We start from the raw sequence: 11,691 nt of genomic DNA on the forward strand, positions 1-11,691 counted from the left end.
CACTTCATGTACATCTTCTGGCATTGATGTACATGATCCAAAATCACTATGGTGGATTTTTTTCTTTCTCATTACTTTCATTTAAAGAATTGGAATAATGAAAATCGTGTTCATGGAATGCTACGTCGCGGCATACAAAAACTTCTTTGCGTTTCCAACTGTATACACGATAACCTTTTCAGGTAGTTGAATATCCCACAAATATACATTTTTCGGATTTAACGTCAAGTTTTCGACGTTTTTGTTTAGGAATATGACACATCACCGAACAACCAAAAATCCTAAAATGACTTACGTCTGGTTTGTATCCAGACCACATTTCTTCAGGGGTATTTTTCAACATTTAGTGTGGCGATCTGTTTATTATGTAACTGGCACAATTTACAGCTTCCGCCCAGAAAAATTTCGGCAAGTTAGCATCGGACATCATCGCTCGAGCTTTTTCCATCATCCTCTCGGTTCATCCTCTCGGCAAGTCCGTATTGCTCTGGAGTATAGGGCACTGAAGTCTGGTGAACTATTCCACTTTTCTTTAACACAGACGCCATTTTGGAATTCAATTACTCCTTTCCGTTGTCGGTTTTCAAAATTTTTATGGACCTCGGCTTTAAATACTATAAACCGATCGACAACTTCATCTTTTGTTTTCATAAAATACACCTTTACTTTACTTGTGTAATCGTCTACAAAAGTAACAAAGTAGATACTTCCTCTAATGGAGTTTACTTCCAAAGGACCACACACATCTGAGTGTATAATGTCTAAAACCTGAACTTCCTTTATTAGCGAAATTCTTTTCCTTTAATTTCGAAGGACAGTCTGACGCAAAATGACCTATGCCCCCACAATTGAAGCACTTCGACTTTGCCTTTTTATCTGACTTTGCACTTTTCTGGGATTTCAAATATTTCACTACTGAATGCTTACCCTTATTTGAAAACAATGCACTATTAGATGACGATGGCTCGAATTTGACATCCTGCAATAGCTTCATTTTTACGCCGTCTGCTGTTAGAGGATGACCTGTGCTTCCAATTGCCATGATCATTGCTTGGTATTCATTTGGAAGTCCTTTTAACAACACACTTCCAACACATTCGTCATTTGCGATGAATCCTATTTCGTTCAACTTTTGAGCGGTTGAAATAATTTTGTTTACATATTCTTCGATAGAAGAAATTTCCACCAATTGTACAGAAAATAATTGCTGCAACAAACCGATTCTCCTGTCCAACCCACTATCTTGAAAAAGATTCTGCAATGCCTTCCAAACTGCAGCTGACGTCTTGCAATCTCGTACATGCACGTATAGTCTCTTATCAATTGCCAAAATTATTTTGCATCTTGCTTAGCGGTCCTTTTCAATATCCAATACTTCTTTATCACTTATAGGTTCAATGCATTTCCATGCATCGTCCAGTTCTAGCTGCGTCTTCATGGCGAAACTCCAAGTCGACCAGTTCTCGGAGCCGACCAGTTTCTCCATTTGTTGAATTGCTCCCAGCGAATTCATTGTGACACACGTTAGAGGTTACTGTTTGATAAAGATATTCTTGACCAAAAACTACTATTAAAAATGTCCGTATCAGTTATGGACTGGGCCCATAACCTTTTAGCAGAGATAAATAAAACACGTTTATTTAGTTGAACGATTTGAAAAGAAGTAATAATGAAATAATTTATTGACATATAAAAACAAATTTAATAAGTATTGTGACCGTATGTTTAAATTTTATTATTATAGTTGTTCAAATTTAATTCTCAAAGCGTACATGTTTTGTTCGCACAAGTATATTTACAGCAGAGTTATTTTCAACATTTAGGGCAAGAATGTTTCATAAAAATAATATGTGTGAACGTAAACATATATAAATTTAAAAATTTCGAGTAAACATATATATGTTGTTATATTTTATTCAGGGAGCGACAGAGAGAGAGAGTATCGAGAAAGAACCCGGGAGGGTTGACGAAAGATATACACATAACACAGCGAGAGAATCAAAAGAGAGAACTTTTTGTGAAACTGCTTGTATGTTGTTTCGGAAAACTGTTTTACGTGTTCATTTGTTTTGGCTATGCGCTTGGCATGTTAATAAGGCTAGGCTTCGACAAAAATTGGATACGCATAAGTCTAAATATTATTTAATTTCAACATTAAATTGCGTATCCGGAGTAAAGAGAATAGACATTCGGAACCGAGAGACATTTAAAAAAAAACAGCATGTGTTTTTGCCTTGAAAGGAGCAAGTTATGTATGTGTGGACATGTGTTTTGTTTATCATTTTGACATTATGGCACAATTTTTTTTTGTTGGTTCGTCAAAAGAAATCGGAACGTACGACGAGTAAGTCAAAATATTTAGCAAGAAAGGAAATTAAAATAAAAAAAAAAACAGTGGGAAATATATAAAAATAAAAAGGGATCTTCAGAAAAAAAAAATATCTTTAGTTCCTCTTTATCAATAAGCAGTCCAAGATGACTATTTATATTACGACTGAGTTACTACTTATCTAGTAATTTTACAGCAGTTAAAATTACAATACTAGAATATTTACTATAGTGTAGAAATTTGGTGAGAAATATTTCAACAACTATACTCTAGCTTATTACTTTTCTGGGGTTAGTTGACCAGATCCAGGGGGAGAATCCTATGGAGCCTCCTAGAGGTGGATTAGTTTCTATATATATTATTTAACTCGTTGTTTGGGTGATTCTGAAGTTTAGTTTTATGTTTTCGAGCAATGAGTGAAATTCTTGAGAAATTGTTCTCACTCCTAAATCTCGATGCAAGTCACTATTGCGGCGCATTGACTATAGTACGAAGAATGGCGTTTTGTGTTTTCTGGATTGTATCGACATCTCGTTTTGCAGCACAGCCCCACAACTGTGTGCCAAAGCACCATATTGGTTTGATAACTTGAATATACAAGAATTTTATTGTTGACTGATATTCTATCGTCCACGAACAACCAGTAAAGTTGGCTACATTTAAGTTTGACCTCTGTGTTTTTTTACCCTCCATCATAGGATGGGGGTATATTAACTTTGTCATTCCGTTTGTAACACATCGAAATATTGCTCTAAGACCCCATAAAGTATATATATTCTGGGTCGTGGTGAAATTCTGAGTCGATCTAAGCATGTCCGTCCGTCCGTCCGTCCGTCTGTTGAAATCACGCTAACTTCCGAACGAAACAAGCTATCGACTTGAAACTTGGCACAAGTAGTTGTTATCGATGTAGGTCGGATGGTATTGAAAATGGGCCATATCGGTCCACTTTTACGTATAGCCCCCATATAAAGGGACCCTCAGATTTGGCTTGTGGAGCCTCTAACGGAAGCATATTTCATCCGATCCGGCTGAAATTTGGTACATGGTGTTTGTATATGGTCTCTAACAACCATGCAAAAATTGGTCCACATCGGTCCATAATTATATATAGCCCCCATATAAACCGATCCCCAGATTTGGCTTGCGGAGCCTAAAAGAGAAGCAAATTTCATCCGATACGCCTGAAATTTGGTACATGGTGTTGGTATATGGTCTCTAACAACCATGCAAAAATTGGTCCATATCGGTCCATAATTATATATAGCCCCCATATAAACCGATCCCCAGATTTGGCTTGTGGAGCCTCTAAGAGAAGCATATTTCATCCGATCCGGCTGAAATTTGGTACATGGTGTTGGTATATGGTCTCTAACAATCATGCAAAAATTGGTCCACATCGGTCCATAATTATATATAGCCCCCATATAAACCAATCCCCAGATTTGGCTTGCGGAGCCTCAAAGAGAAGCAAATTTCATCCGCTCCATCTGAAATTTGGTACATGATGTTGGTATATGGTCTCTAACAACCATGCAAAAATTGGTCCACATCGGTTCATAATTATATATAGACCCCATATAAACCGATCTCCAGATTTGGCTTGCGAAGCCTCAAAGAGAAGCAAATTGCATCCGATCCGGCTGAAATTTGGTACATGGTATTGGTATATGGTCTCTAACAACCGTGCAAAAATTTGTCCACATCGGTCCATAATTATATATAGCCCCTATATAAACAGATCCCGAGATTTGGCTTGCGAAGTCTCCAAGAGAAGCAAATTTCATCCAATCCGGTTGTAATTTGGAACATGGTGTTAGTATATGATCTTTAACAACCGTGCCAGAATTGGTCCATATCGGTCCATAATTATATATAGCCCCCAGATTTGACCTCCGGAGCCTCTTGGAGGAGCAAAATTCATCCGATCCGGTTCAAATTAGGAACATGGTGTTAGTATATGGCCGCTAACAACCATACCAAAATTGGTCCAATCACACAAAAATTGGTCCATATCGGTTCATAATCATGGTTGCCACTAGAGCCAAAAATAATCTACCAAATTTTATTTCTATAGAAAATTTTGTCAAAATTTTATTTCTATAGAAAATTTTGTCAAAATTTTATTTCTAGAGAAAATTTTGTTAACATTTTATTCGGTTCATAATAAAATTTTCATCATAGTCAAAATTTTATTTCTATAGAAAATTTTGTTCAAATTTTATACGGTTCATAATCATGGTTGCCACTCGAGCCAAAAATAATCTACCAAGATTTTATTTCTATAGAAAATTTTGTCAAAAGTTTATTTCTATAGAAAATTTTGTTAAAATTTTATTTCTGTAGAAATTTTTGTCAAAATTTTCTTTCTATAGAAAATTTTGTCAAAATTTTTATTTCTATAGAAAATTTTGTGAAAATTTTATTTCTATAGAAAATTTTGTTAAAATTTTATTTCTGTAGAAAATTTTGTCAAAATTTTATGTCTACTTTGTCAAACTGAATTATATACGTATTGGATCGATCTTTTTTGATTTAATATATACCACGTATGGACTTACATACAATTTAGAAGATGGTGTTAGGAGGTTTTAAGATACCTTGCCATCGGCAAGCGTTACCGCAACTTAAGTAATTCGATTGTGGATGGCAGTTTTTAGAAGAAGTTTCTACGCAATCCATGATGGAGGGTACATAAGCTTCGGCCTGGCCGAACTTACGGCCGTATATACTTGTTTTTCTTGACATGTTCTTTCCATCTTATTTTGGCGTCAAGGTTCATTCCCAAATATTTTGCGGAATTTGCAAATGATATCAAATTACCGTTTAAATACAATGGCGTGTGTGAAATCCGTTTATTCATAAATGTCATATGAATGGGCTTGCTTTCATTTACGTTCATCCTCCATTTATCAATACAGCATTGAATGTTGGATAGAGCATTGCTAAGCTTTGAAGTGGCTTCAGTTTCAGTATTAGCATTGGCAAGCACTGCAGTATCGTCGGCAAATGTAGCAACATCTCTGGTATAGAGAAGTTACAATATTGGCCCCAGGACACTTCTCTGTGGGACTCCAGCCTAAATCGGCTGTAGTTTAGAATAAGAATCTTCTATTTTTACTCTGAAATGTCTATTTGTAATGTATGACTCTAAAATTTTATATAGTTCTGTTGGAAGATCGTTGTACAGTTTTGTTAAGAGACCATGATGCCAAACTTTATCAAAGGCTTGACTTATATCTAAAAAAAACCGCGGAGCAGACCTGCTTGTTTTCCATCGATTTTTCTGCTACATGGATAACTCGATGAACTTGTTGGATAGTCGAATGTTGGTTTGTAAAATCAAATTGGTGGCTTGGTATGAGGTTCCTGGTATTTTAATCGAAAGCATGTATTCGTTATGTACAACATCTTGTTTAGTGCAATATTTGGGAGCTTCTTGATTATTTTTCCAGTTATTAAATCGTAACGTGGCGCTTTCTTTGCACTTAAATATTTGGTAATAATATTTTTCAACTCTTTAAAAGTAATTGGTTTTATGGTGATATGATCAAATTTTTTAACCGTTTCTAGTTTTTCCATGTCGGTCCGTTTTTCTGGTGTCTTAAAATACCACAGAAGTGTTTTGGGAATAGTTCCGTTTTTTCTTCAGGCTTACGGGCCCACGAGCCATCAACATTTTTGATTGGAGGGATTTTCGGAGAGGATTGATGATGTTGTTTTGTGGCTTTCCATAAACTGTAGTTGGTTTCTTTAGAGGATGTTAATCTACTTAAGTGTGAACCCATAGTTTTAATATGGTTCTGTTTAATATGGTTTTGTTTTCTAGGGTTCTTTCTTTCTGCCATTTCTTTCTGGCTTTTCTTTTCTTCGCTAATAACTCCCGAATTTCCTTCGGATATGTGTTATTAGTATTAGTCTCCATAACTTCGGGAGTACTTTCCCATGCTGATACTTGTATAACTTCAATGAATCTAGATAGTTCTTCATCGATTTGAGATTTGGTTTTTAGTAGAGTGTGCAGTTCTATCTTATCTTTGAGTTTGTAATTGAAATAATTCCAAGTAGTGCGATGGTTTGTTAACATTCCAGCGCTCTGCAGGCTTTTGCAGTTGGTGTCCTTTTGGTGTAGTAAGTCCGGAACCCCAAAGCTTGTTTTTTGCATTGTAATCTCCTCCCAGTATAAAATGATTATTGAAAGTCTTTAGAAGTTCCACGTATTACTGATATTGAATATTGTGTCTTGGAGGGGAATAAATTGATCCTATTTTAAAGATAACTTAGGTGCCACCTCGGGGTTTTCCTGATGGATGTAACGCAAGATGAGTTGACGACACTTTCAAAAACAAAATCGGGCATCAAGTTCGAGTTTTGCCGCTAAAATTATTTCTCATTTTAGCGGCAAAACTCGATCCAAAGCAACAATTGAAATATTTAAAATGAATTATTACATAAAAGAAAACGTGAAAACATAGCCATTTTAGAGCGATAGTGCCAACTTAATACCGGCGCTAAAGGTAAAAATTAAATTAAGTACAAAATTATTCATTAAAAAATATTCATATTTATTTGTATTTCTAAATACGACAAATTTTAAATGCATTTAAAATGGTGTTAAATGCTAGTAAAAAATAGTTCACGTCTAAATAAATTTATGTTTAAATTGTTAGAGATTTTGAATTTCTTCGAAAATTATTTTTTATGTTAGCCTGATACCGAAACAGGCAATTAACGTCCAAATGCATTTTTATATCTAATTTTACAGTTATTAATCGAGCTTTTATGGACAAATTTAGATTAAGGAACTTGATTAATAGAGTCATTGAAAAGAAAACGCCAGATACAAATCTATACACGCCTAGACTTTACATGTTTCGTTTCGGGCGAATGAAGCTTTCCACAGCCTTTAGTATAGATCTGGCTGGAATAGATAACTCAATTTTGGGCCCTTTATGCTAACTCCTTATGGAGAAAATATCTAGGAATTTTCCTCTTACAAATTGAATCATCTTTACTCCCACTGTACATCAATTACAAGTCCCTTAATCTTATTTTTATTTCGTTTTGTTACTGCAGTAATGCAACAACACGACATTTATTTTTAGAAGCTAGTTGTTTTAATTCACCAAAGTGGTGAACAATCGAACAATGCTTTTGGTTTCTACAGTCAACAACAACATGTGACAACTTACCGAAACTGGTTTTAAGGAGACAACAACAATTCTAACGCGTACATTAGTAGTTTTGTTCCTAGTATTACGACGGACCCTTCGTTGCTTATTATTTTTATGTTAGCCTGATACCGAAACAGGCAATTAAATTTCAAACTTTTATACCAAAAACATTTTTTGTTACAAAATTTTTATTTTTGCAATTAAAAAAATAATATTTTATCCAAAAGCTCAGTCCATTTCGTTTATACTCGTATCAAGCACTGCTCTTTTCTGACTGAAAATCTTTCGAAGTTTCATTGTAAAAATTTAATTTAATAATATATAAATATAAATACAAACATAAAACAAGTAAGGAAAGTCTAAAGTCGGGCGGGGCCGACTATATTATACCCTACCAATTGTAGAATATACCAATAGAATCATATTAGTCCATATCGGGCGAAAGATATACATGGGAGCTATATCTAAATCTGAACCGATTTCAATCAAATTTTGCACACCTGACGATACTACTAATTGTACTCCTAGTGCAAAATTTCAACCAAATTCTGCTAAAAATCTGGCTTCTGGGGCCATGTAAGCCCATATCGGGCGAAAGATATATATATGGGAGCTATATCTAAATCTGAACCGATTTCAATAAAATTTTGCACACTTGACTATACAACTAAGTGTTATGTTTGTACAAAATTTCAAGCAAATCGGTATAAAACTCTGGCTGCTGGGTCCATATCAGTGCATATCGGGCGAAAGATATATATGGGAGCTATATCTAAATCTGAACCGATTTCTTCCAAAATCAATAGGGTTCTATTCTGACCCAAATTAGGAACATGTGCCAAATTTGAAGGTGAGTGGACTTAAATTGCGACCTAGACTTTGATCACAAAAATGTGTTCACAGACAGACGGACGGACGGACGGACGGACGGACAGACGGACAGACGGACATGGTTATGTCGACTCAGAGACCCACCCTGAGCATTGTTGCCAAAGACACCATGTGTCTATCTCGTCTCCTTCTGGGTGTTACAAACATATGCACTAACTTATAATACCCTGTTCCACAGTGTGGCGCAGGGTATAAAAAATGTGGGAAACATTTAAATCTAAAGCAATTTTAAGGAAACTTCGGAAAAGTTTATTTATGATTTATCGCTCGATATATATGTATTAGAAGTTTAGGAAAATTAGAGTCATTTTTACAACTTTTCGACTAAGCAGTGGCGATTTAACAAGGAAAATGTTGGTATTTTGACCATTTTTGTCGAAACCAGAAAAACATATATATGGAAGCTATATCTAAATCTGAACCGATTTCAATCAAATTTGGCACACATGACCATACTACCAATTGTACTCCTTGTGCAAAATTTCAGGGTCCATATAAGTGCATATCGGGCGAAAGATATATATGGGAGCTATATCTAAATCGGAATCGATTTCAACCAAATTTGGCACACATAGCTCCAATGCTCAATCTACTCCCTGTGCAAAATTTCAACCAAATTGGGCCAAAACTCTGGCTTTTAGGACCATATTAGTCCATATCGGGCGAAAGATATATATGGGAGCTATATCTAGATCTGAACCGATTTCAATCAAATTTTGCACACATGACTACACGACTAAGTTTTATGTTTGTACACAATTTCAAGCAAATCGGTATTAAACTCTGGATGCTGGGTCCATATTAGTGCATATCGGGCGAAAGATATATATGGGAGCTATATCTAAATCTGAACCGATTTCTTCCAAAATCAATAGGGTTCTATTCTGACCCAAATTAGGAACATGTGCCAAATTTGAAGGTGAGTGGACTTAAATTGCGACCTAGATTTTGATCACAAAAATGTGTTCACAGACAGACGGACGGACGGACAGACGGACAGACGGACATGGTTATATCGACTCAGGGACCCACCCTGAGCATTATTGCCAAAGACACCATGTGTCTATCTCGTCTCCTTCTGGGTGTTGCAAACATACGCACTAACTTATAATACCCTGTTCCACAGTGTGGCGCAGGGTATAAAAAATTGGTGTTCGGTCAGAGCAGGGATTGAACCCAGGACCCTTTGCATGCAAGGCGGACATGCTAACCACTGCTCCACGTGGCCAACAAATATATGTTACTGTTGAATAATGTTTTGTTTCCATCGGCTCGTGGGCGCTGCAAACTATGCTATATAAATGTAAGTTATAACGATAATTGTCTATTGGTGACTACAACAGCTACGCAGCCCAGTGGTAGTGTGTTGGCTTACAAACTGTATGGTCCCCGGTTCGATTCTCCGTCCAGCCGAAAGGTAAAAATTAACAAATTTATAAAATTGAATAATTATTTCATCATTGTTTGGTTAAATGTTGAATGTGAACCACACCTAAACGCCAAGTTTTTTTCCGAATTTTATTTGACATTTCTCTATTTCAGACTTACTCAATTTGAACCATGGAGAGATACACAATCCAACAACGTGTTAAATGGTTCCAAGAAATGGCAATAGTGGATGATCAATTTTCGAACAAAATCATCTTCATTGATGAGGCACATTTTCACCTCAGTGGATTCGTCAATAAACAGAATTGCCGCATTTGGGCGAATGAGAATCCAAGAGTGATTGTCGAAAAACCAATGCACCCACAAAGAGTGACTGTTTGGTGCGGTTTATGGGCTGGCGGCATCATCGGGCCGTATTTTTTCCAAAATGAGGCCGGTCAGGCAGTTACTGTGAATGGTGTTCGCTATCGTGAGATGATAACGAACTTTTTATGGCCCGAATTGGAAGATATAGATGTGGACGATATGTGGTTTCAGCAGGACGGTGCCACTTGCCACACAGCTAACGAAACAATGGCTCTTTTGCGCAACAAACTCAATGGCCGTGTTATCTCACGTAATGGCGATGTAAATTGGCCGCCAAGATCATGTGATTTGACAACGTTGGACTTTTTTCTTTGGGGTTATTTGAATGAAAAGGTGTACGTCGATAAGCCAGCAACAATTCAAGAGCTAAAGGATGAGATAATTCGGCACATTAACGCCATAGAACCACCATTATGCCTCAGCGTCATCGAAAATTTTGACCATCGGATGAAGTTGTGCCACCGAGGTCGCGGCGCCCATTTGGCCGATATTTTGTTCCATACGTAATTGAGTAATACCAATATATCATAATAAAATAAAATTACAATAATTTCCTAAATAGTTTGCGTTTTATTCAAAATCAACATCGGCCCTTGAAATTTTAACCACCCTTTATTACAGAAAAAGGTCCTAAAAACTAAAAAATATCGTGGAAGTGAGAAAGATGTGAGGGAATACGCAATTTTTTTGAGCAAAATCTTCTTTGTGAGAAAATTATTCCAAGCATATAATATTTTTGGTCTCAAAATGCTTTCAAACATATAATATGTTCACATAAAACAACCATAATAATATTTCGGCAATATCCAATAATATATGTGCTTCCTGCAAAATATGTTTGGAACATATGATAGAGAAGTAATTTTTTTAAGGGTGTTCAATATTGTATAAATTTATCGTCATCTAAAAGTTCTTTTTTTTTTTTTGCTTTAATGAAAAATGCCTAGAAAATGTGCTCGAGAAATTAAATAGATGAATTCCATTAGATTAGTTATGTGTTTTTAATAACAATAGGCTTGATATTCGAATACAATCCGCTTCGATTAATACAAATATCGATACTAACATATTGACTATTTATAAAATGATTGTATATTGTGAGTAATGTCTTCTATATAAATTAATTAAATCTGGAAACTTATGTTTCGTCACACAATCATTAAAATGTTGTGATTTAATTTTTATTAAGATCAACTGGTTATAATTCGTTCTTCTTGTCCAGAGACCAATGATTTCATGTCTTTAAAATACGAATGCGTTTTTTGCTTAGCATAGAAGATATATTTCTCTGATATAAAGTTTTTCTCCTTGCCCGAAATACGATGGATTTTTCTATAAAGAAATTTTTCCTTATAATTAAGTGATTCAAATTAAAAATGGAAATCTTAAAACGAAAGCAAATTTTGTTTGACTAAGGTCAACTTGTCTTTAATAATTGTGAAAAAATTTTCAACATTAAAGAAATTATCTTCAATTTTTTTTTTGTCTTCTTGCATATTGACAACAAAGCAAAAAAGCGTTTACAAATAGGAGACATGTTTC

Source organism: Haematobia irritans, chromosome 1 (assembly GCF_050003625.1).
Source record: "Haematobia irritans isolate KBUSLIRL chromosome 1, ASM5000362v1, whole genome shotgun sequence".
In the NCBI taxonomy this organism is placed as follows: domain Eukaryota; kingdom Metazoa; phylum Arthropoda; class Insecta; order Diptera; family Muscidae; genus Haematobia; species Haematobia irritans.